This window comes from Echiichthys vipera (assembly GCF_963691815.1).
Source record: "Echiichthys vipera genome assembly, chromosome: 7".
Lineage (NCBI taxonomy): Eukaryota > Metazoa > Chordata > Actinopteri > Perciformes > Trachinidae > Echiichthys > Echiichthys vipera.
The window spans coordinates 26,810,153-26,837,625 of record NC_139832.1 but is presented as its reverse complement, the minus strand read 5'-3'; the positions used below and the strand labels follow the sequence as shown (position 1 = coordinate 26,837,625).

The 27,473-nt window shown below is 42.7% G+C and overlaps 1 protein-coding gene across 5 annotated transcripts in view; it reads right to left on the bottom strand.

The window, feature by feature from the left end:
* Positions 1-25,573, bottom strand: part of LOC310949281 (uncharacterized protein) — a 116,278-nt gene extending 90,705 nt beyond the window's left edge. For all 5 annotated transcript variants that reach the window (XM_083916662.1, XM_083916664.1, XM_083916665.1 and 2 more), the window contains exon 1: positions 25,394-25,573. The gene's annotated coding sequence lies outside the window, so the exon portion shown is untranslated. The remainder of the gene's footprint in view (positions 1-25,393) is intronic.
* Between the last annotated feature and the right edge of the window lie 1,900 nt (positions 25,574-27,473).

The following is a 27,473-nucleotide window of genomic DNA, read 5'->3' as shown; positions in this document are numbered from 1 at the left end:
CTTAATACTAATTAATGGAAAAGTTGCCAGTCCAACAGACAGGTGACCCATGGGACTGTTGACACTACAAGTAAATAGAACAAGGCTCTGTCAGAACTGATGCAGCAGGTCGGAGTAACAGTTCGTCATTTGTCTGCAAGGTGCATCTCTCTCATCATTGTATGTGCATTTAATGTTAACAGAGGCTGGCGATTTACTTAGATCAGGCAGATTGTGATTATCAGTTGTGATCTACTCCAGTTACAATGAAGAAAATAAATGTGCATTCAATGCAAAAATGTAAATAACTAAAAGCTGATTATTAGAAACATAACACATAGCAATTAGGCTTTTATCAAAGAATTCTGTCTGGTTATTTGTGAAACCTTTTAACACTGATTCATTTATCCATGTGGGGATTGACCCTTTAAAACGAAACTAATCATTAAATTGTCGGATTAAACACTGACTGGCATGCTAATAAAAGAACATTCAGGCAATCGGATACAGTGCGTTGGAAACATGAAAACCATGATTGACTCCAACGCTGTAAACCTGTGGGAAACACTGTAAAGCATAACCCCCCTCTGTTGCTGTTTAGCCACTTAAATGGCGAGACATCTGGTCACGCGCGCACACTCAAATGTTGGTCACAAAATGCAACCATTTGGTTTCAGTCTGGAGACCTGTCAGCTTATGTATGAAAAGAAACATGGGACGAGGGCTGCTGGTGGTCGCAGCAGCAAATGCACTTAGCATGTGAATGAAAATGAATTGTAATGACAAAGTTAAGCAAAGGAGCAGTTTGTCATAACAATGAGAGGAGTTGGTCCAATCTTAAAGGTTGGTGAGCCTGGACCGTTGTTGTCACTAGCTTCAGGACTAACTCCCTTCACTATAATCTGCCAACAGCAAGCAACGCCACAGAGCCTTGTCTTGGGTCTTGAGGAGCTGTAGCATTAATTCATCATCAGATAAACTGCACACAAACTGCTCCCCTGAGTTCACAGTACTACCACTGACTTACAGTTTATCATTAGCAGTAGCTAGTATTATTAGCATCAGTGTTGGCAATATGATTAGGGAAGACCTGATTCATTCGTTCCTCCTCAGTGTCAGTACAGGATGAGACGCATGACGTCAGCAGTGAGTCTGACTAGCTCACTGTTCAAACCCCATTCTAATTACATGTCATAAAGACACCCGGGGTCACCACCCAGCTCTTCTACATGCAATGATGTGGTTGGGCAGGAAACAGGAAGTCAGGGGAAAACAGAGGAGCCTCACAAGTCCTCCTCACACACTTGCAGGAGAAAACAAGCCTTCCTTACAACACACACACACACGCACACACAAAGGCTTAGTCCAACACAGAGGCGGACAGACTAGACAGATGCCTGTTGCACATGTGTCTGTGTGGTGTACAAAGTCGTGAATCACACTGACTTCAGTAAGAGAACCGTTGTTACTTTGCATGTTAAAAAAGTGAGATCTTTGCAGTCGTGACGTACTCAGAAACACACTTCCGTTGTCTGTGATTTTGAGCTGAGCTGTGGGCTGTGATGCACGACATCCACCTGCACACACACACACACACGTCGTCGCACACACATTGTGCTTCGGTCAGATTTTGACATTTGATCACACTGTCAGCTAGGGTTAGGCATCGCTCTAGGCTGACAGTCATGCATGATGAATGGAGGCGAATGTGCAGCAAGATGCCTGATGCCTGAATATTGATTAAGTACAGAACTGTATGTGGAGTAAACACTGCTGAACGCTGAGGTCTACAGTGGAGAAAGCCACCGTATTCAGTGGGTCATTCAAATTTATAGAACTCTGCTCTGCTTGGGTATGAACTGCTCCACAAAAGAGTCAGCTGACAGGCGTGGATGCCACAAATACCTTCCATTGAATTAACTGTGAGAACTTACTGTCAGGCTGGCACCACCTATTTCCAGGAGCACACTGATAAATTGTGTTTGACTAGTCACTGAGGCTTGGCTCGGATTTAAGTGGGGGCTGAGTATGATTTCAATTTTATAAATTCCAATTCTCCTTGTTGTGAACCGTATCTGCAATTACGGTTGCCATTATTTCAATTCCAAAATGTTAAAAAAAAAAAAAAATATATATATATATATATATATATATATATATATATATATATATATATATATATATTAAATGAAAAAATAGAGTGAAAATTGAATTTCCCCATTCACGGGACTAATAAAGGAATTCTTCTTCTTTTTTTTTTTCTTCTATTAACTGGAAATTCACACGCCAACAACTCTCTGTACTTCTGTCCACACCTTGGAGCCAGATATAATTTGTAGCATCATAAAATATAAATGAGGACAGAGATAGTGAGAAACAGCTGCAAATCTAGCAGTGATGAAACGGCATAATTCCGAGTCACTGTTTTCTTCTTGATTACAGCTGTTGTAAGGGTAGTTTATATCTTTAATAGAAGAGCAGACCAGTACGTACAGTAGTGCATGTGTGTGTATTTGCAGGGAGAGTGAGAGAGTGATATTGGATGCAGAATGAGCGTACATGCAGGTCGGAGTGGAGTTTTGTCTAAGTTTATGCTAGTAAGAAAGTTTAGACTAAGTGAATGTAAAGAAGTGTGCACTGAACTAAGAAATGCAGTAGCTTCCTGTGTGCTATTTTCCCTGTTGCTGAGTGAAGTAAAGGGGGTTAACCCCAGAGCGGGTGCAGGCTCCATCCCTTGAGACAAAGAAGGTGTCTAAAACCAGCTGTTGGAGACTCGATGAGCTGAGGCACAGGTAACACCATCAGTAAATTTGAGTGGAGATGAGACGGGTCTGTTCATATCGCTGCAGTGTTTACCTGCAACTATCTAAAACAGCTTTGTGTCTTTTCTGCAGCAGCAATCAAAATACAGCAGCGGCACACCTCCAATGCTGAATGCATGTAGGGGAAACACTGGTCCGTCACACTGTTACTAGCCATGCATGCTACCTCGTATCTGAACAAATGGAAACACTAGGATTCACGTGGACAGGTCTTGTCAGATTGCCACGTACGTACTTGGAGATGTTTAGCCTTTGCGGCAATAATAAAGGGTTATTGTGTTTGACAACCTATAAGCAGAACTTAAATTCCGTTTTTACGGGTATCTGGTACTTAGCATTTTGGATTTCTAATTTTGAACGAGGGGTCTAGTCTACGACCAGAAAAAGAAAAACTCAGGTCACAACCCTTTGGTGGACGCATCCTACTTGGGTCTTAGTTATAGAGTTAGTTATAAACAAGGAGGAGTTAAATGCTTAATCTGTACACACACTGCTGTTTCTCAAAACTTACGAGTTATTTCTTAAAGTAGTTAGCTACTTATATAATACATTTTAGTTCAAGAACCATCCTAAAAAAACTTTTATTTTTCTATCTGATGCTATGCCTGTTAAGGAGTCAAATTGTGTCCGGCAAGCCGCACAAACCCTGACTGTGTTCTCCAAACAACAGAAGGCAGCATTTAGTATTCAGAAAATCATACGTTTGATGACACATTTAGTCTTGAAATGCAGTTTGTGAACAGAGACTGATTACTGCCGGTAAATGGGGGGGGTTCAGTCACTAAAGGACATTAAGCACGAGGCATTAGGATGACTCAAGTCTACAGCATCAGATCCTCTTGTCCTTCTGTCTGTCTGGCTGCGGAGATAATCCTCACCCCCCCCAGTGAAATGCATGTATATGCTGTGTATGTGTATGTGTGTGTGTAGCCCATGCACCCTCTCACCCCACAGCAGGGGTTCATTTGAGATCAATCTTTTTTCAAAGCCCACTTATAGTGAACTCACTCACTCGGCCGACAGTGGCCCCTTCACATGTTGTCCAATTAACAAAATAGCTTTACTGTGCCATTCTAGGTTCTAGGTATGTATAAAGTTCAGTCTTGTTGTCTCACCTGTTAAGTCTTGTTTCACGTAATAAATAAATAAATCTATTTTTAAAAAATCTATAAATGTGTCTTAAAAGTGCAAAAAAGTGTAAAGGGGAAAAAGGGGGAATAAATGTAGCAGAGGGGATTGTAATGGCCTTCACAGGCACATACTGTAGACAGCAGAAATAAATTCATCTCGTCTGCCTCTATATCCAGAGCTGGCAGTAAAAAAAAATCTGATCCGGCCTAAATATAGGAAGAAGGAGAGGTTCAAATAAGAGCAATCAGATGCTGAAGCAGTAAAAACCAAACCCTGTGGGTAATTTATGATAGCCACTGCGATCAGCGCACTTGTCCAGAAATATGGACGCAGCTCTTTTTAAAACTCCTTTACAGAGATGTGGCATCTGCTTGAGTGAAGGAAAGAAGGACACGATACAAAGATAGAGAGGGAACCGTTCGTTTCTATCCTGACAAACACAAACACATGATATAATTAAGGTGAAATACAAAAGAACAGAAGAGTTTACATTGATGTCTTTTATGACTGTAACCATTTTAATTTTCAAGTAAGGCTGTGTATCAATTGGCCAATAATTAGCCATTTATGTTGGTAGATATTCACAAAGAAATAACAGCAATGTATCTGGCAATGTTCTATATTTTTCAGTCAACAAAATGAAACTAGAATTATTACATATTACTTGTATGTCTCAAGTAGCAGTACACATCCATGTCTGTCCAGAAACTTTTAAAAAGGTATTAAGTATATTTATTGGGGAAACGCTTCACACACACTTCAACATGCCAGCACAGAAGATCTATACAAGGACAGTTTAAAGATTACTGTCACAAATTCAGTATCTGACCAGATGTCTCCCCTTCTGTTTCAGAGTTATTTTGTTGAATAATTTACAGAAAAGTGTATGAAATGCAGTCATAATTAGTTGATGAGTTAGGAATTCTTGAGTAATGGTCAAAAATGTGTTTTGTGATGTCACATCGATCTTGACCTTTGCCCTCTAAAGTCTAATCAGTTCCTCCTTGAGTCCAAGTGCCACGATTGAAGAAAATCTCTCCAGGGGTTCCTGAGATATCTTGTTCACAAGAATGGGACGACAGACGGACGGACTGAGCAACCTGAAAACCTAATGCCTCCGGCCAGTGCTGTCGCCGGCGCCAAGGCATAAAGATCAAACCAACGGTTAATATATCTACTACAGTAACAAGTATTGTGTGCATCAAAGCCTGACACATTTTCTTCCTCCAACTTCAATGAGCCACACTGCCGCACTGGGTCACATGTTGCTGAATTACCATGAACACACACACTGGAGTTTATTTGGACTCACACAAACACAGTTCTGCTGCAACAAATACTCACAAAAAATGTGGAGTAATCCGGGATTGGTTGACAGCAAATATAGAATAACACCAGACTTACCTTTATGTTTTAGTTTGGCGTGTTTTTATTAGTAGCTTTTATTTTAGGTAAGTATGTATATTGATACAGGCTTAATCAATGCAACATTCGCCTGGTTCTATTTTAAAGCTGACCTGAAATTAAGATCACATTAAAGACTCTAAAGACTCTAAACTCTAAAAGAAGGTCATGGTGTCACTGGTGCCACACGGTAGGATTCCACATGCATTTAATTGTTGTTATCAACAGCTAACCAACCATCAAACTTTTAGTGATATGCATCAATATTCAGGAGCTATAACCTTAAGTAGCTCTATCTAACAGGTCATATATACATATATATCATGATGAAGCAGCTTTCTTGAGCTGAGCTGTAAGCAGCTGCTGCAGCAGAGCCACTATATGTTTGGAGATCAATCACAAGGAACACACAAAACACCAGCCATTTTCTGGAATCATTTTTCAGTCAAAGGTGAAACAGCACAGATATGATGTGTTATAGTGGGACTTGATGTGCCTGCTCCATTAACTGCTATAGAACTGGCACTAGGCCTGGGCGATATGACAAGATAATCATTAAACCCATTATTTGTGGGCCACAATAATGATCCTCACATGCCCATGATAACAGAACGATATTCAATTATGCAACAGCTGCGCGAATTTTTCGCTAAATTCGGTTTCTGTAATAACAGCAGGACAGTCGAGGCTGTTATCTGAAATGCTAAAGTCAGTTGAACAGGTGAGGTGAAGAGAGCCTTGGCCTGCCCTACCAGTTACAAAGCAGCTTGGTAGTGAACGACACCAACATGCTGTCTGTGTTTTAATGTGAGCTAGACCACAGAATATTCTATACAAACAGATCAGTGATGCTGCTTTGCCCCTGTTGTTCTTCGTGAAGTTCGCTTGAAGTGATGTACGTAATGTAATGCCGGTGCCCTTGAGTTTTTGTGGACTGAGCACTGCTCCAGACTCCGTTATCCAGCTAAATGAATGAAAGGTAATGCATCCACACACTATTGTGACAGTGTAGGACAGCACATTGCTATTGCAGGATAAGTGATACTGTAGCATTAAAGCATGGTGAAATTAGCGAGCTAGCTGACAAGTCAGTAACTTAGTTTGCTTGCTTACACCGGATACGTAGTAACTTAGTGGCAGTGGGGTGCATTCTAGCTGTAAATTCATCAACTAACTGAACTTATAGGTTGTGGACAAAATGTAGTCCTTTTTTGTTCTCATTCCATACATCAGCTATTGGTTTTTCTAAACAAGCAGTTGGGTGGTTTGTAAACAATCTCTCAGGCAGAACCCAGACTGTTTAATTAGAGGGTTCCGCCTCATATTTATTTCAAGTAAAAAAACGGGGTCCCACAGGGTTCAAATCTCGGACCATTATTGTTTACAGTTCACATTATTATTCTACTATGCTTACTACTATAATCTTAGACTCAAATTGTCATTTCTATGCTGATGACACTGTCATCTACTGCTCCTCACCCACTCCTGCAAAGACTGTTGAATATTTTCAACGTGCTTTTGACAGAGTACAAGAGCAGCTTTGTCATCTATAACTTGTTTTTAAAGTAGAGAAAACAAACACTTATGTTCTTCACCACTTCAAAAACAGCATGACCAGCACTGTCTGAGAATATTTTAACAAGAAATGGTCAATAAATAGAGTTGGTATGTACTTTTTAATATTTAGGATTTTTAAATGATGACCACTTGTCTTTGAAGGAGCATATTCAGTTTGTTGTTAAAAAGCTGAAGCTCTTATTATGATTTTATTATAGAAGCAAGTCTTGCTTTTCTTTTTATTTAAAACAGACACTGGTGGAATCGACCTTTTACTTATTATTATTATTGACTGTTATTGACTACAAAGATCTGCTGCATATGAATGCATCTGATACCTGTCTTCACATGTTGAATAGTGTATGACATGGGGCACTGAGATTTATAACAAACTGTGGTTCTCTAACTCATCACTGTGTTCTCTACACTAAAGTAAGCTGGTTATAATTATAAGCACTTCGCCTCAGTCACTGGTTTATGCTCATCTATTAGGCCATTCTGGGTAAAATTCCTCTTAATTATCTTCACTTTTAATTTGGAAACATGGAGGTTACAATCTCCACTCAACGGACATCCTGCAACTGGTTGTTTCAAAAGTATGAAAAGAGCTGGGAAAGATAGCTTTTAGGATTCAAGCATGTGTTGCTTGGAACAATATTCAAATTTTCTTTAATCTTTAAAACCTTGTACCCTTGACTAATTATAAAGATCTGGTGAAAGCTCTGGAGTCCAGGCTCCCTGTAGGCAAGTGTTTTAAATAAGTATGTTTTTATTTGGCTAATTATTTGTTGTCTGATTTTTAGACTATAAATGTATTGCTGCTGTCTTGGCCAAGTCTTCCTTGTAAAAGAGATCGATATTGCCCAACCGTAACTGACAATGAAGTCTGGCACAAAAAGCGACTTTCTAATGATTTTAGAGTTTCTTTGCACTGCACCAGGAAATAAAACGGGGACACATTTGGCAAGTTTTGTTTATAACGGTGAAATGGTCTATAGCAGGTAGTCAGCAGTCTGAGACTGGCAGAATACATTGGACAAATGGAGGTTACTGTTCCATAGCCCAAGGGCTGGTGTGAAGAAGTATTTGTCAGATGGGATTGATATCTGGGCCTGGATGGTATACATAGATTATTAGCACTGTCTCAACCCAGAACCAACTCCAACCAACTAAACCTTGCCCTGTTACAGAACGGTGCTGTAATCATTACCACACATGGACACAGACCAATATTGTGTGTGTGTGAGTGTGAGTGTGAGTGTGTGTGTGATTGTGTGTGTGTGTGTGTGTGTGTGTGTTTGTGGATGTACCAGTGTAACTGCTATTATGTGTGCTGGCATCTGCATGTGGAAGCTAAGCAGCCTGCAGGGCAGCCAGAGTGCCATGATAACAGGCAGGCTAATTAAGATGGCAGTAACCATCGCCTGTGCTGAGAGACAGGAGCTTAAGATAGCCTGAAGAGACATGACCTGAGGAGGAGGAGAAAGAAGAGGGGCAGAAGCAGGGAGGGCAAAAAGAGGAAGTCACTGCGTCACACTGGGTCATATCACTGGGGTACAACACAACTGCGGAGAGGGCCCAATAGCTGTCACACTGTCACAGGGGTAATTGATACTTTTTTACTGAGGCATCCGCATCCAACCGTGAGTCGTGAAATACTGTATTTTGAAAAGGAAGATATGAATAAACCATCCAGATTGTTTTGTGTGTACACCCCCTGGCGTTTCAGAGAATACTGAAACGAACTTTCTTGGTGCATGCTCTTGGTTCGTGTGCTGACGCTGAGGCCCGAGCTACGGTGTCTCATGTGACCAAAAACAAAGATTGACATGTGATGATGGTTCTGATGTATTCAGGTGTCCCAGTAAACTGTGACAGTGGTCCAGCAATAACAACAGGAGCCTGAAACTGAAGCAGCTAAATGGAATTCAGCCATCGTTCATTTGAGCGGTATCTCGTACCTGTATTTACCTCAGCTGCAGAGGGAGACAGGCCTACCTTTACTTCTAATTCTCTCGGTTTGATGAGTAAATCTGCTCTGCACTGAACTTATTTTAACACCACCTCTTTAGTACCGAGACATTTGGTTTTTAGCTGGGGTGTAAGATAGCGTACAAAACACGCGCAACCCCTGAGTCAGACATACATGGAGGCTGCACACACACACACACACACACACACACACACACACACACACACACACACACACACACACACACACACACACACACACACACACACACACACACACACACACACACACACACACACACACACACACACACACACACACACACACACACACACACACACACACACACACACACACACACACACACACACACACACACACACACACACACACACACACACACACACACACACACACACACACACACTCGTGGTGAGAGGAGCACAGAGGGGGCTATGTTTCCACAACTTGTTGTAATTATGTGTTATACAACTGAATGCTGACTCCGGCTGTTCTTTTACAGAGAAGTACAGCGAGAGGCTGGAGACTAACTCAGCTGGCCAGAAGTTATGTCTGGTATGGAAGGAATGAGACGAAGAAGGGGAAAGAAGACAGAAAGAGAAAGGGAGAGAGTGGACAGAAGGAGCGGAGGGGGGGAGACAGAGAGGCACAGCAGCTGCTTATCCAAACCAACCTCCTGCTTTCAGCTGTGGTGCGCAGCAGCCGTTCTACTCTGCTGCACACAGAGCTGCAGTGTCACTCACTTCCACCGGTTGCACACATGAAGTGGCAGCAGGCTGGGGCCTTATAACAACAAGCCACTGCAGCTAAAGGCATGGTCACGCTGCTGCTGATGCTACTGCTCCACTACAGTTCTAGTCACAGTTAAGCAGTCAATGTACGTTGATTTTCTGGGTCCATGCTGTTATTAGTCAGGCTTTCTGTTATTAGATAAGTGCCTCAGAAAGGGGAGTGACATATTTCTTGTGCAGCCAGAACAGACGAAAGATGTGTCAGCTGTAGTACATCAGGTTTGGAGGGTCAGAGAAAGGGATTTATTGTGCCACAGCTTTACTGATCACAGGAGAAATTTTAGACTTGTCTGTGAAAAGAACAGTGATGAAGAAGCCCAATTTCACTGCAATTCTGTGTTCACCAGCAGCACCAAAGCAGCCATCATGAGGCAGAATCCCCATACTAACCATAGTGTAACTACTGCATCAAACATGTAAACCCTCATCAGCTGTGATGCCATATATGATCAATGCTGGACTGCCGAAGTGAGGACCAGAGCCACTGACACAGAGCCTGACAGGCTGCTATTATTATGAAAGTGACCTGGCATCACAGCCCATTCCCCCTGTGGCTGAGCTACAGAGATTGAAAGGGTGCCCAGCGACACTTTAGGAGTAAGTTGGGAAAAGCTTAACTTGCAAATGAAGAAATGCCAGTGACAGCCAGATGGCCAATCACGCTGCTTTTAATGCCCGCAGAAACAGAAGCAGAGTTGTTTACAACTGGAGGATAGCTTCCAGTGCAGATATAGCACCGCAGTGCCCATCAGGCTCTGCCTTCATTGTTGTGTTCAAAACAACAAAGCTGTTCTGTACTCGGTAAATACATTTTGTTGTAGTAAATATAAAGTATTCTCATCAATGGGTTCGGGTGATATCTGACCAGAACTTCTGCATAATTCGTATTATGTCTTACAAAATTTGACATTCTAATTAACGCTGTGAAATGGCGACGGGTACGTGACGGTTATATTTAGTTATGATAAGAAACAAAGTTGTGGTTTGGCTTAGTACTTTTGGGCTGTGTCTATCATTTTCCCAACCCAGTTGAGATTAAACCAAACCCACTTCCATAAGACGGGAGTTTGAGCCAGCATTATTTTTTACCCACCCATGTTCTGCCCTAGTGTGCTGTGATTGGCTAACATTACTATGCAGTGATAAGAGGATTGCTATGACAAGAGTGGCTGGCTAGCTAGCTTGCTAATTCCATTTTACTGTACCTTCATGCTACAATGGTTAGCTCCAGATTCAAAGTGAAGTTTGATGTCAGAGCCAGTCAAACTGAAACTCTGCCTCTAGCAGCGGGATGTTGGTGTTAGCTCCCAGGAAGGGGGCGGTGAAGCCCGGGTCCTGCATCTGCTGCCCAAGGGGCTGTTGGCTCACAAGCGGGGACTGTCGGAGCAGCTCTGTGCCTGACCAGCTTCCCTCAGGTGCAGAGCTTTCCGCCTCAGAGCTTCGAGTACTGGCACAGTGTAGGAAAACCCACAGCCACCTTCAAAGTGCAGTTGGAAGTCCAACAGGAGACAGAGAGCTTCACACTCGACAGCAGCAGTTCACTACTCCAGTCATCAACAACAAGCTTCGCAGTGTTGTGTTTCCCCATCAAGAAATGTTACCCCTACCTTTACCTGAACAACATCTTATATCCTTACCTTCACCATGAAGGAGAGCAACTATCATTTAAAAAGGGAAACGGTTTTCGACTGTGGAACACACTTCAACAAACACCTGTCCCCCCTGAACCCCTGAACCCTGGGCAGCTGGGTCTATCTGCAGCTGTAGGTCCTGGAGATCACTGCCGCCTGCCAGGTAACACCGACACCAGGCTGCTGGAGGTAGTGCTTTAGTTTTAATGATTTAGAATTTAAACTTCACTTTGAACCAGAAACTCCTCAGAAATGCAAAGTTTTTATGACACGATGCTCATGGAAACACTGCCACTTAAAGTTGGCATTCATAATTCCACACAGCGAGTCCACAGCCTAACAGTCCAGGCTCATTTAAAGGTAGACCGACTTTTAAGGTGGGCCAACAATTCTGACTGTCGTGACTCCTCGGGGTCAGTGTATTTCCGCAGACTTTCTATGTCAAAGTAATAAGCAGCACGATCCTCCCTTCCTTCGGAAGAGCCAAGCTTTTCTGAGGAACGTCTTTATTTTAGAGTTCTTGCCCACCACTCGATAACTTAATGTTACAGTACAATTGTGGAGTCTCCTGTACTGTAGGTGTAATGCTGCATTAAAAATGTCCAAACACTTCTCTCAGCATATCCTCCTGCCAGTGTGAGAGCCGGCGGCACCCTTTGTGATTTCAGGGCTGTCAGAAAAGATTTGTTAGCAGACAAAGGAGACATAATCTCTGTCTCTCTCTCTCTGTCCTTCTCCCTGGACCCACTTGTCCAACACCTCAGCGTGAAGAAGGGATGTAACTAGTCACATTACTAACTGCTGGGGGGGAAAAATTAAAAAATTAATTAAATTAATGTTATCAGAGCACCAATGACTATAAGACACACAAAGGTGTCCAGTTGGGTTGCGTTGTGGTGACTGAAGCATTCATAAGGGGGTCCCTAAACTCTTGAAATTGCATACATTGGGTATGACTGGAAAGGTGAGAGAGCATTTTGTCGAAGCACACTGTATAAAATGAACTGTTGTGACATCTAAGATAATTGCAGCCCCATGAAACGTTACAACCACAAACTAGAGACCAAGGGAATGCCCTTGCTATATAAGGATGTTTCTGAGCAACTTAAGTGCTCACCAACAAATCCCCAAAATATCTTACACGGGTCTCCAAATGTCAAAAGGTTTTGATACCAAACAAAAAAATGGATTTGTCCGTAGTGCTTATCAAAGTCTGGGTGTCTTAATGTGTTTTTTTGGACTTCTTTTTTTTAATTCTCAAGTGGTAAACAATATTTAAATTTAGCATCAAAAGGTAAATCAGTGCAGACCTGCTCCCATAATGGAAGCGGAAATTTAAATGTAACGCAAAAGTTACATTACCTAGTAACTGATTACTATTACAAGCAGTAACTGGTGAAGTAATTCAGTTTCTTTTGAGTGTAATATATAAAGTATGCTTACTGTAAATAACGACTAATTTTCAGTAACTTGCACAACACGGACTCAAGACTGATTTTAGTGTACTGTAGGGATCGACCGATACAGAGTGTTTAGAGCCAATGCAGATACCAATTATTTTTTCCTAACCCGATGACCGATACGGACTGACGATTTTCATGAGCTGATATTTGGTAATACTTTTGCTTTTGCTCCCTCAATTTACATCACAAAAATGACACAATGGTGATAACAAATTATAAGAGTCTCAATTTAAAAAAGAAACATTAAGTGGACTTAAAAAAGGTGTCTGTAAATAACGCAGAGAAAAACTATCTCCGAACACAGCAGCCCACATCGTCCGATACAATATACACACACACACACACACACACACACACACACACACACACACACACACACACACACACACACACACACACACACACACACACACACACACACACACACACACACACACACACACACACACACACACACACACACACACACACACGCACACACACGCACACACACACACACACACACACGCACACACACACACACACACGTGATTAGTGGCATCCCTGATATGACTCATCAGATCTCCCAGCAGCCCTGTGAGGCCACGTACGTAATTATCACTGATTAAAGATAGCTTGTGTGCTTCGGGTGCCAACTCTTCAGACAGAAAACGTTCAACAGCACTAACATGGTAAGACATTATCAAGACAGATCTTTTATTGACTTACTTAGACACTTTTACAACAGTGTTACTCAGCAAAATGATTGAGAGCTGAGCAGAAAGCGTACATGATTATATCTTCAGTACAGTAGTGTGTGAAGTCTGGGGGACTCTGCGGAGTCAGGCCAAAGTGTGCCCGACCCGCCTCCAAGCAGCTTGCGATGCTGCCCCCATACACCTCATGATGACCCCCCTTCACCCTATGAAATGTAGGGAGACTCAGCTTATATCTGCGCTGGAGAGCAGAGAGAAAGACATTTTGAAAAAGATAAGATACAAAGTATAAAGTATAAAACAAGTTAACAGTTTAAAAAAAGCTTAAAACAGTAGTAAAAAAGGTAAAGTGACAAGTAAACACAAAAAGTAATACATAAACAGACTGGTCAACCATTTGTGTGTGTGCGTGTGCGTGTGCGCGCGTGTGTGTGTGTGTGTGTGTTCGGCGAGAGCAGTGCTGATTGTAGAGTCTGACTGCTGCTGGACGAAAACAACTGCGGTACCTCTCCTTCACACACTGTGGGTGTCTCAGTCTGTCCCAGAAGGAGCTGCTCAGTGATGTCAGCGTCTCATGAAGTGGGTGGGACGTGTTGTCCAACATGGATGACAGCTTCGCTATCGCCCTCCTGTCACCAACCCCCTCCACCGGGTCCAGCGAGCACCTCAGGACGGAGCTGGCTTTTCTAATCAGTTTTAGTCTCTTCCTGTCAAGCAGCTGTGATGCTGCTGCTCCTGCACACCACACCAAAAAAGATGGCTGATGCCACCACAGCGTCATAGGAGGTCCTCAGGAGTGTCCCCTGAACCCCAACGGACCCGAGTCTCTTCAGCGGATAAACTCGGCTCCGGCCTTTCCTGTACAGGGCGCTGATCATCCCTCTACAATCCAGTTTATTGTGTATGTGAAAGCCCAGGTACCTTTGCGAGTCCATAGATGCAATGTCCACCCCCTGGATGTTTACCAGTGTGGGTGGAGGATGTTACCACCAGCTCCTTAGTTGTCCCTGCATTGATCTGGAGGTGGTTCCGCTGGCACCAGTCCACTAAGCCCCAGTTTAGTTCTCTGTATTCTCTGTCGTTCCTGTCTCTGATGAGGCAAACGGCCGCAGAGTCGTCAATCAACTTCTGGGGGTAGCAGTATGAGGAGTTGTAGGTGAGGTCCAGAGTGTAGAGGGTGAAAAGGAAGGGAGCCAGGACTGTTCCCTGCAGGGCCCCTCTGCTGCAGGCCACCGTGTTGGACTGAAAGTTCTTACTCCCTGTCCCTGTTTGAACTTTCAGATATCTGCTTAAGTTGACTGTTCATTCTCCGAGTCGTGTTAAGTTACCACTGATGAAAACCCAACATTTCCTTTTTTTCCTGCTTCATAATAAAAGCTTTTAAATGACAACATAATGGGGGAGCTTTCTTGTGAAGAATTTCACAAGAAATAAAATGTGTTTATCCGTTTTAAAGCCAATCATTTTGACCACTCAGGCTCTCCAGCTTCTACATAACAGAAGCAGACATCGCAACGTGACAACAGGAGGGTCTGTAGTAATATTCTACATATTTGTTAATTCAGGTACATTGAAACTGAAAAAACAAAGTTATTGTTCATCAGCATAACACAGAGCTTCAGAGAGCCAGGATAAGACCAGGCGGGCGGGTGTCACACCTGTACAGAGCACTCTGTTTCTGTAATATGAGAAATAACTTTCAAAATACTACTCTTTACTACAACAAGTACGAAAAAGTCCAAAATACACTGAGCTACCCGAGAGCCAAGGTCCTAAAAAGCCCCACCACTGAAGACACACCTGTTGTAATGGAAACGCGATTCCCTGCTGTGCTGGGCTGATGCGCTGAGCCAAACCGAACCCAGCCAGCACATGTGCATGGAAAAACACAATAACACATAACATGTGCCCCTCCTGTGTGATGCCCACTGACAGGCTTTAGATCATATTATACTGTAAATACACTGCACAGAGTGCAATGCTAAACATGCTCATCGTATAAATGTCTTCTTCAAATTAGGACACACAACCTGTGCATGTAGTTTGAGTTGTTTTCTTTTAGAAAGATCTGCAGATTTATTTGTTGCATCTACTTTCCGCATTGATCCAGACTAGTTTTCTTTTTTCTTTTAGGTTGAGTATGGATTTTGCATCTTGTCGCTCCAGGTGCTCTGTTTTTTTCCACGGTTCAAAGACAGGTTGTGTCTGCCCTCTGGCCTGGTGGGAGGTGAGTTTGGATAGGCTGCAGCCCCAGGATGAGAAAGTGGGCAGGTTTTTACAGAGTGCTGAAGTGCTAGCCCAGTCACTACTACAAGGAGAAAACGATAATGAGCTTGAGTTATTCTGCCCTTACCCGAATTTTCGTCACTGCTCATCTCTTCTACACAATATCACTCACCAGTCACTTTATTAGGCACACCTGGTGCTTCATAAAGTGTCAGTGTGGTCTTCTGCTGCTGTTCCCTCTCTGCTAGAAAGTAGGTGGTGGTGTGTGTTCACAGATGCTCTCCTGCATTCCTCTGTTGGAACCAGTGGATATTTTGAGTTACTGTTGCCTTTCTATCAGCTCCATCCAGTCTGGCCATTCTCCTCTGACCTCTGGGATCAACAAGGCATTTGAGCCCACAGAACTGGGGGACCATTCTCTGTAAACCCTAGACATGGTTGTGTGTGAAAATCCCAGTAGATCAGCAGTTTCTCAAATACTCATCTAGCCCGTCTGGGACCAACAACCACGTTCAAAGTAACTTCACTCACCTTTATCCCCATTCTGATGCTCGCTTTGAACTGCAGCACATCCTCTTCACCATATCTACATGCCTAAATGCATTGAGTTGCTGAAATGTGATTGGCTGATTAGAAATTTGCGTTAACGAGCAGTTGGGACAGGTGCACCTAATAAAGTGGCCGGTGAGTGTAAATGCTCTGGGTCTTCTCATTATGAGAAAGAAACACAAGTGTTGCTGGGGAGAAGTGAGCTCCTTGTCTTGCTCACAATGACGCCCTCTTTGGAAAGGTTGTGCTCCAATAGCGTGGAAGGGATGGCGTGCAGATGCTAAGCTGCTCTGGAGTTTTGGATACCGTTTCCTCATTTTCTTTGTGCCAACTGACCCCCATGAATCTTTTTTCGGTGTTCCAAGTATGTCTTGCATATATTGGCTACGAGACAACAGCAGGTAGGTTACAAACAAGCTGAGTGTGCCCAGCCACTTCCTGTCCTTTCAATTTAAATTCCCAAAAGGCCAAATCATATAGGTTTTGATTTATTTTGAAAGGGCGCATCAAAGTTTATCTTTTTTTTTCTTTCGACCAAGCGACCAATGAAATCTGGTCCGACCAATGACCTTTGTGGACGACTTATGTTTGGTCGACTATAAGGGGGCAGCCCCTGCTGACAAGAAATGAAGCATTTAAAAGGCTATTTCTTAAATATAGGGGAAACACCGTCTTTATATAATCTTCATTACATTTCTATTTAACCTTAGAAAGACAGAAACTTGGTTACATTTTGTCCACATATGTCATTGATTCAAACTCAAGTCAGAAATCCCATTTTGACCTGCAAACATGTAATTCTAAGAGTTGTTTGATTTGGATAGCAGCAGTAGCATTAGTAGCCGGTTGAGTAAGTGGTGTTCCTCTCAACTCAGAAAAACTTCAAACCTCTCTTACGGAACAGTGACCTACAAAAGATTATCTACACTTTCATCTCCTCATGACGACTGCAACTCTCTCCTTTCCTGCTGCAGCCACAAGCCAATGTCCATGCTCCATGTAACACTTCCTAAGATAAGTTCACACTGCAGTCTACATCGTCAGATCACTGCACTGATCACTCTACACAACTTGCTGCATTGTTTTCCCATTTCATGACTGACCGGCGTCAGGCAGTCACACACTACAAGAATCCCCAGTGATTATCTGCTCTCCAAAGTGTGTTTTGTCAGGGAAATTATGTAATACCATGATGAGTGAGACAGGGTTTTTTGATCGTGCAATTAGGAATGGGTAAACAGTAGCAGTCATTAAATTAGTTAGTAGGGAGTGTATGAGTGAGCAAGTGGAGCAGCAAGTTTAACCGGTGAATTATCAGGTAGCAGTGAATGTACAGTAGAGTTTGCAATTTGCGCACAAATAAATGCTGCAGCTCCTCAAGACCAACAGAAGCTTCCCGGCTGCTGAGTGGAGGGACGGGGGTTCCGGTGTCTCCTCTGTGTTTTTTTCGACAACGTTGGGAGTGAGAGGTGCTTTGTTGAAGCAGCAGCACAAAACACAATGTGATAGATCTTTTATGTAATCGTGAAAACATAAAATTATTTTGGTTCATTATGAAACTGTGGCAGGGACTGGGACTAGGAAATTTGGGACGAGAGTTGAAAAAATAAAATGCTAACTGCTAACGTTACAATGAACACCAGGGAAAATTTAACTAAGCCTGTTTTTTGTGTTGCACCTCCCTGACAACATAAACACACACAAATACAAAATCAGACACCTGTCACTGTGAGCGTGATATACAATTGTGTCTGGTGGTGGGATACTGCAATTTTCTGAGTTAACACCATGAAAACGCACAGCAGCTGCAACAGGGAGCCAAATTCAGTTAAAAGTTTTGCTACTTAAAATTATGGTTGGAGCTCCAGAAACTGTCAGCGAATAGAAAACCAGGGCTTGTGTAGTGTGAACTCAATATTACTAAAGTGTTGCTACTGCTGTTCAGCTCTTCACAGGAACATGTTCAGGTACCCATATTTTACCTTCTTTTTCTACCACTGAGCTTTAGTATACACTTTGACTTTTATCTTATGAATTTGCAGTGCCCAGTGCAATTTCATATCTTACCCCGCCTTTAAAGCTGGAGCCCAGTCTGAGACCCTGGGGAAACAACCTCTTGACTGAGGAAAAAAGGAAACCAGGCGCTATTTAATATTGCCTCTAGACTTTGGAATGCCGTGTACAAAAACTTCAAAATACCCATTAAACTTTTAATATCAGCAGACTTATTTTAGCCGTTCTTTTATCTTTTATCTGCTTTTTAATTGAGTTCTCTGCATGTATGTTTACTCATGTACATTCATTTGGTTTACTGTTTTAGAAACATAATACATACAAACCTAATAGGTATTCCTTGTTTTCATGATTATAACAATATACATTATTTGGACTATATATAACAAACATTTTACAGATAAATAAAAGACAAAACAGCAAACACTCAGAATGAATAATGACTCGGCCCCTTTTCATGAGGTGAAGTGACATAACTGTAATGTGACCACCCAGAACTGCTATTTAGTTTGTGTCTCCTTGCAGAGCACTTGGCAAGTGGAGCAGCCTAACAACAGAGCACAACAGTGTAACACAGCTTCAAGCCTCCTATGAATCACTGCCGGAAAATCTTCACGGCTCTGTATGCTCCACCTCCCCTGCAGGAGAAGGGAGTCTGAAGTTCTAGTCCAATCCAGAACATTTTCAGACCAGAATATTTCAAATAAATGGCAGTGGAGATCAAAAGCGCTCATTCTATTACTAAATTTCCATCTGCCTTCCCCATAGAGAGCTGAAACCACAACAACCAGATTCTGCTCTGAGTGAGAAAACCTCAAAATCCCACTGAAATCCAGCCTTGGAACAAAGATGACTGATGCTGACCAGTAAATTGTAAAGTTCACTCTATTTGGGTAAACGTTGATGTAAAATATAAACCAAAAACTATGCGCATGTCTTTAGAGGCCTTTGACAAACACCTTATTCCAAAAGCCCGTGACCATCGCAGGTTAATGGTCCGTCCTTTTCCCCATACATCGATGTATGTCTGGCGGCCATATATTGATTTTTAACGTTATTTAACTATTTAAAATGGGTAAGATCTTACTTTCTTGCAGAGCTGCGCACAGTGCGTTGACTCGCTCTGCCTGTCCTCGCCCCGCAAAACAGTTGAGCACTAACAACAACAAGACGGCACCACCTCAAAGGCTGTATTCACCATGCATATTCAAAATAATACAGGTTATCATGTGACGATACTGCTGCACAGGATGTAGAAAATGCCTGTTATCACCACTAGTTGGCAGGGCCAGACAGCTAATTAGACTGGGTGAAGATACTCTGTAGCAGTTCCAGCAGGTAACTGCCTAAAACCACAAACTGTCACTTTAACAATGACGGAGCAATCACAGACATGTTGTCAGAACATAACAACGTGCAAGTTCATTCAAATGAAAGCTGCTCAACTTAGGCAAGTTCCAAAAAGTCTACTCTTTTCCTGCTGCGCTTCCACATTTTGCGTCCCGTTGGTTTTTGCCTGAACCCCTTGACATAGCGTTTGTTTTGTAACTCGTGGTGTAACTCACTGGACTTAAAAAATGGTTGCTAAATCCCAGGAACACATTTCTTCATAAAGACTGATGAAAGAAACCCTGCATGAGAGATTGCGCTGAGTCAGGCTAGAGGAACTCTAGACAGGAAGTGATGTCAGTTGCTGATGAGTCCCTGCATTATGGTCTGTCGCCCTATGCTCCAGTCTAACTTTCCCACTTGGAGCCAGCACATGTTTTTGTACAGCACGCTATTAATCAATGACCTCGCGTTCTGATGAATAGTTGTTTTCATTTGCATTGATGGAACGATTGATTTTACTGAATATCACTCTCATCTAACCACTGTGAAGAAGTCGTGAGTGGCTCAGTGTTTCGGGGAAGGAATCGACCCCTGCATGTTTTATGTTTTTTGTCGTCTTTGAGCAACTTCAATCTTTCAAACTTAAACTTTGTGGACCCGGGAAGCTCGGGGTGGCTTGCAAGGATCGGGTCACTTTGCCTACTATACGGCATATCTTTACGCTTAACAATTGTGTTTGAAAGTGGTGCTTCTTCTTCTTCACTGACTCAGTCGCTCTCTCCCTGCCTACACTTTCATCATCAGTGGCATCTGAGTTGGAACCTCTCGTTGTCTCTACCTCCTCAACAACCTCATCCTCCCTCACCTTGTTTTGCTTTTTAAAATAATCAGCTATAAACATTCATATAACCTCTTTGGTTCTGCGCTGCTACGTATATTCACAACTTGGGTGGGGGCACCGATGATAATGCTCCTTGTGCACTAGCATGAATGCCACCACAAATAATGATTACATATGTAAATGTGCAGTATCATAAACAAAATCCTGTTGTGCATCACAGCATTAGCCCTGATGAGGATCAACGAGAGTGAGAGGCAGAGTATGACTCAACGGTGAAACATCCAACACTGGTTAACCCCCGCATACCACCGCTGACTGCTGTGTGTGACACACTGAAGAGGCAGACGGGAGAAAACAGGGTGTGTGTGTGTGTATGTGGTGGGTATTTTTGCCTTTTGAAGAGCCCAGGACATGTGAGATAACAGAGAGCTATGAATAACGGAGTGCTTGACAGCCAACATGTTCTCACTAGGGATGTAACAATACACAGAAGTCACGGTTCGCGTCAGACCCCGGTTTAGAAGTCACGGTTCGGTGTGAGTGTGCGAAAAAAATGTTGGACGCGTTTCTATTTACATCCCCAACGACGGTGGAATGACACCGACACAAGATCCTTTTCTTACAAACAACTCTGTCCCTGTTGACCCCGGTACGGTGATAATACGACATGAATAGACGCACCGTTAGGGCCCTGGTTCTCATGGTTTTATCCCTCCTCCAAAAGAAAGAATAACACTTCTCTTCTCTATCCAAATGTCCCGTGGTCCCTGTGTTATTATTGTGAGGATTGTGTACAGGAAATGTCTCCTGTCCCAACCACAGCACTTGTTACTCTCTATCTCAACATACCGTCGGTCTACCCATTTTTCACATTCCCAGGTTTCCACACTTGATCTGAAACAGTCCGAAAATCCAGCCTCTGAGAAACTCTGTGCTCCGAGCCAACAGAGGTAAGGTTCAACAACGCGAAGGCCAAGAAAACACTCACAGGCCGTGCTGTTGACTTTCAAGTTGAAAGTGACAAACCGAGATTAGGATCTAGGTTTCTGCTGCACACCGCACACTCCAACAGGTGATTTCACCTGGTGATGTAATGTGTTAACCAGTGGGATATCACAGAATTAGTCTGTGGTCGGAAAGGAATCCTACATTGCATACGGCTGAAGAGAATCTAGTCTTAAGGTGCTCTGTGGAGTGTGTGACGACTGGCGCTATGGTGCAGCGCTTTTATGAGTGGATCCATGTGTCGTTTGTTATGATACGTTATCCGTACCAGTATCAAAACAGTTGATCGGTATAGTCAACATAGTTTTTCTAGAGATAGCGTCGGTGTTTTCAGGACTGACTGAATGTAACACAATATTGGATTGGTATTGATCAAGTACATCAAATCAGAGCATCCTTAGTTTTTGTTTTTTTTTAAACTTGCTTTAAGAAATATTAAGACATTTATTACAATCAATTTTCAAGTAAGCAAAGTATTCAATTCCACAAACAGCCATACACAAACTAAATAAAAGGCATTAAAGATGGCAACATTTTGGTTTAAATCAGGAAATATTGGATCAAATAATAATAAACAAAACTAAGAACCAGACACCTTTATCTGTCTGTCTATGTGTGTCTCTGTCTGTCTGTCTGTCTGTCTGTGTGTGTCTCTGTTTCTGTCTGTCTGTCTGTCTGTGTGTGTCTCTGTTTGTCTGTCTGTCTGTCCGTTTGTCTGTCTGTCTGTCTGTCTGTGTCTCTGTCTGTCTGTCTGTGTCTCTGTTTGTCTATGTCTCTGTCTGTCTGTGTCTCTCTTTGTTTGTCTGTCTGTCTGTCTGTGTGTGTGTCTCGGTTTGTCTGTTTGTCAGTTTCTCTGTTTGTCTGTGTCTCTGTCTGTCTGCCTGCCTGTGTCGGTTTGTCTGTCTGTGTCTCTGTTTGTCTGTCTGTCCATGTCTGTTTGTCTGTGTCTGTATGTCTGTCTGTATGTCTGTCTGTGTGTCTGTCTGTGTCTCTGTCTGTCTGTCTGTGTCTGTTTGTCTGTGTCTCTGTCTGTCCATGTCTGTTTGTCTGTGTCTCTGTCTGTCTGTGTCTCTGTCTGTCTCTCTATCTGTCTGTGTCTGTCTATGGGACATATTGTCTGGCTGGTGTGCTGACATGAAAAGAAGCAGTCTTGCTTCCCTTCTCTTTGCCTTTGAAACAGGAAAAGCTGGTATGAACGGGAGTGAGCGTGCTGACAAAGCAGCTAAACTGTACAGAGACAGACAAGGAAACAGCTGGAGAGAGAACGAACAGATTAGCAGCGTCTCTCTGTCACCATCGTTAGAGAACTGTCTGTGATTGGCCTTTACGTCACATAAGTGGGGGTGAGGGCCCGTAAGAGAGCACCTCTGTTTTTACTTTTCTGGATTTACTTCTTTAGTTCCATATCGTGCAAACATCTCTTGACAGATATTCAAAATACAGACTTGTGGGCTCGTTAAAGGAAATTAACTCGTTTAGCCAGTCAAATTACTTTTTTTTTAACTTGCTTTTAATCGTTCCCTCATCTGCACGTGTTGCTCTTTCAGCTCAGCCGTTGTTGAGCTCTGAATTTTTGCCTCAAACATTTCCATCCTTGTCTCTGCATGAATGCACCCTGGAACCCCTTTCACACATGCACTGCAAACTTCAGATCAGCTCGGCACAACCTGCTGTAGGGGAGAACGCAAGTCGGTCGGACGGAACATCAATCGGTCTACCCTAACCGTTTTGTAGTGCAAAGACTACTGATTCTCTATGTGAGCCGATGTGCGAATACGGCCTCACATTCTCTGGCGTGTTCACGGCAAACGAGCTGGCTTGTTGATGATGTTTCTATCATGTCGTGACCGACACCCAAAGACAACAATCCTCCAGCGTTGTAGGTGTATGGTGGCCCGGGTATACCAATGCTGCCTTGCACGCGATTTTAATTCACCCTGCTCGGCAGTCTGGATTCCATGGATCCGATTTTCGCCTCAGCGAGGGGAACCAACCACAGAGCGGGGAGGGACGGCAAGCCGATGACGACATATGCGACACACTGAGGCTTGTAGTTTGTTTACATCTACGGATCGCATCTCTGTGTTTTTTTCTGATAAAAACATGTCTATAGAGTAGCGCTACCTTCTTCCCTCAGGTTTGCCTGGGCAATAGTCGCTCAACACCATCGTGTACACGTGAATCTCTGACCCAAGTTCTTCCTGGTCAAATTTATGTCGCTCTACATACATCATCTGGTATAATTGATATAATTGGCTATGAGCTATGTATGGACGCATTTGATAAGACATTAATAGGGCCAAATAAACAGCTATGGGGAATCGTAAACCACGCCTCAAAAACGAGAAAATGAATGGGTGGTTCCCAGACCAAATCTTCTTGAGATTTGGTTGCCTTAGCCAGGCTAGAAGTAGGGCGATTTACACAAAGGCGGCAACGAAAATGTCTAACTGGAGAGACAACGAGATTCAGGAACTTCTGACTCGAAAGGAACAGCAAGTTATTGGGTTGTTTAACAGAGTAATTCCAGTAGACGAGAACACGCCTGATACAGAATCTCGGGTTGCACGCTACACGAGTGAGAGAGACGACGAAAGAGATGTCCCCACCTGATTTTCCTGACATTGTCTGGCGTTCATATGTGATAATGGCTCAGGAGACCTTTGAAAAAGACACGGATGTCACGTTGTTCGGATCTGTTTTCCTTGCATTATTGCGCACCATTTTTTAAAATGTACACATTAATCTTATGCTTTATAGGCGCCATAGCACAACACACGTTCAGAAAAAAACCCTCAAAAGAGTTAAAACCTTGCTGTGGGGGGCAGGCCAATCTATTCTGTTTATTGGATTTTGTGGATTATGTAATCAGTCTGACTTGTGTCTGTTGTTATGGACACAGGACCAGCAATGTAACCTTCTACTGGAGGGATCGCAATCTGTTGAAATATATACAGGTTTCTTCGAAAAACGGTGACAGGCACCAAATACTTAAAGAGGATGCGGTGAAACATTCGGTACATCTCATACGCACAACACACTGGATTGACAGTAGATTTTTTAATCTGTTTATTGAACTTACAGTCCATTTATTCATTTTTTGAGCTATACGACCATCTTTTTATTGTCTGTATGTAAACTCTGCTCCGTTCGCATTCCCAAAAATACCCAAACGTTCTGCCTGTGTCCTTTTTATACAGTCTATGGTCCTGACAGTCTCAGATAAAGTGTTCACATTTGAGGAAGCAAGATTTCACTTATGAAGTCATAAAAACAACAACAACAACAACACCTGGAGTCAGACAGGGTGAACATGTCAGAAGTTGAGTGCAGCCAGAGGGCATGGCTGCAATATCTTGTGCAGGACTTCAGCTTTGTTTGTTTTTTATCATGCATAAAGTTTAAAAAGAAAGGCGACTTTACTTGTGGTAAGTAGAAAATATCTGGGGTTTGCTTCCCATCCACAGCAGTGGCGCAGAGTTGTTTAGTTCACAGGTAAAAATGGAACTTCTCTGTCCTAATAACGCAATAGAAACACGTCCTCTTACCTATTGAACCCATTATAGCGACACCATAGGGTATGCAGCCGAGAATGTTGCACTAATGTCGAACTTCCTGTGGGAAACTATAATGTACGTATTGTCTAGAAAATAGCCCCCAATCAAGCCATTACCCCTGAGTCACTTCTTCGGGATTCCTCCTGTAGGCAGCATCAAACTGACACCGACAGAGCAGTAAAAATAGCCTTTCTTGCCAAACCTCAGAGGCTCGTTGTTTGAAGCTGCAGCGTTTGCAACACTAGCTGCAAAAAAAAGTTGCAGAAACCACATCAACTCAAGAGAGGAAAATGTGAAAACAAGCCGCCTTACAACTAGACTCCCCTCGCCAATACGAAGTTAAAACCAGGCAGTGTACGCGAATGGAGGGGTTGTTGTAGCTTTTGGCCGGGCTATCTTCTTACCTTGTTCCAGTGTTGACTTCAGGGCTCAGCTCACTCCCCAGCACTCCCGTCTTTTGTGTTGGACGCCAACTACGCTTCAGTATTTTCCGGGAGCCCTTAAACGCATCTCCGTGCCGTCTGCGGGTGATAAGCGCGGATCAAAGTGTTAAACAAGACCATTTTCTTTCACGTACAAGTCCTTCTCCATGTTGGGCGCTGGTTGGGAAGACACTGGGTCCATGCTGAGAGTCGGTCCGCGATGCGTCAACGCTCGGCGAGGGGGAAACATCGCGTTTCCGGTGAGCGTTTTCAAAATAAAACCCAGCGTAGTGGCAAACTTGTTGCGCACATTGAAAAATACCAAAATAAAGCCGCTTTGAACTCGCTTCCTTTAGTGAACATTAATGACACCGCGTTGGATACAGCTAAGATAAAAGTTTACGATCGAAGGGAAAACGTCTGATATTAACGTATTCTAACTCCGTACTGAAGATATGACTCGCTTGAAAGTGAAATATTTTGTTTAATTTGAGGTGCCAACTGAAGTACAACGAGACCTATTGCAGATTTTCTAAACATCTGGCGAGCCACAGTCAGTATTTTGTTCTCCAGTACTATAGGAAAGGGTGACATCTGGTGGTACAAGAGGAAAATTACACCTTATAGCAGCGAGCTACTCATATGAACACATTCATTTACATGTTTTACAAAACAGTCTGTAGCACACATTTCCCAGTTAAATGATTTTCATTTAATTCAATTCAATTCAATTTTATTTATAGTGGACAATGTACAAACTATTGTTTATTATTTACATAGTCCCAACAAATATTTAGATAGCACATAAAAAAAAACAAGGGAATCTCAAGGTGCTTGGGCCCTTTTTACTTTTTCAAATCTGTTCAGACAGTGCTCACTTGACAATTGACTGATTTCTATTTTGATTGAGTTCTATTTTGTATTCGAAATAATTTCTTCGTATTTATATATTTTTACATTATCTATTTATCTGTATTGCTGTATGGCTGTATTTGACAGATAGAGGTTGATCTTATCTTATGATTTCATGCAGCACATACCAAGATTCCATCCATCCATCCATGCATGTTTTTGGCCGCTCATATCCGCAATCTTGTTCCATTGGCCACAACTGAGAGGATATAAACTGGTAAATATCTAATTTCCTTCTTTTCCACGACGGAAATGCATCACTGCTGACGCCACACTCAACCATCTGTTTTGATATGGACAAGGCATCCTTGAGCATCTGTATTAAATGCAAACTTTAAACTGTAAACCCATCCATGCAATATTAGGCACTCAGAAGAGCGACAGTGTCTGCGTAGGGAGGACGCCCGGGGGTTGTGTATGGCTCAACCAAACGCATGACTTTGACACAGGAGATGTTGTTCATGTCGCGTTTGTATCCCCTTCTGTCACTATTGTTACAATACAAAGATACTTATCTTAACCCCATCCATGATCTTTTCCTAACCAAGTGGTTGTGTTGCCTAATCCACTTACTTCATTCATTCATCTTCAACCGCTTATCCCGGGGTCAGGGTCGGGGGGGGGGGGGGCTGGAGCCGATCCCAGCTAGCTTCATTAACTTATATTTATACAGGTTAAATCTCATTGAGACCCAGGGTCTCATTTGCAAGAAAGACCTGTTCAGGTAGGCAGCAGCAAAACACAAAGTTACAGACTTACTGAACACAAAACACAAACAGTAAAATAATGCAAAACAAACCCCAAAGGGCAAAGAACAAGTTAAGTACAAGTTAAGTTATGTACAAGTGCAGACCCCCACAGACTGTCTCTACAGCCTTCAAACAAGCAGTTTGTAGTCCCCTAAAGAAATAAAGCTGGACAGCTTCAGCCTCTGCTGTTTAGCATCTCAGATTTGTCAAATATAGGGATGGAGTCAACAATAGTGGCAGGTCTGAGGAGCAGGTATTGGCTGAAAGAGATTTTATGGTATGCCAAAATTTTATGGTATGCCACTATTGTTGACTCCATCCCTATATTTGACAAATCTGAGATGCTAAACTGTTTTAACAAACATTTCATAGCCTCCGGCTCCTTGTTTGATTCCTCTCGT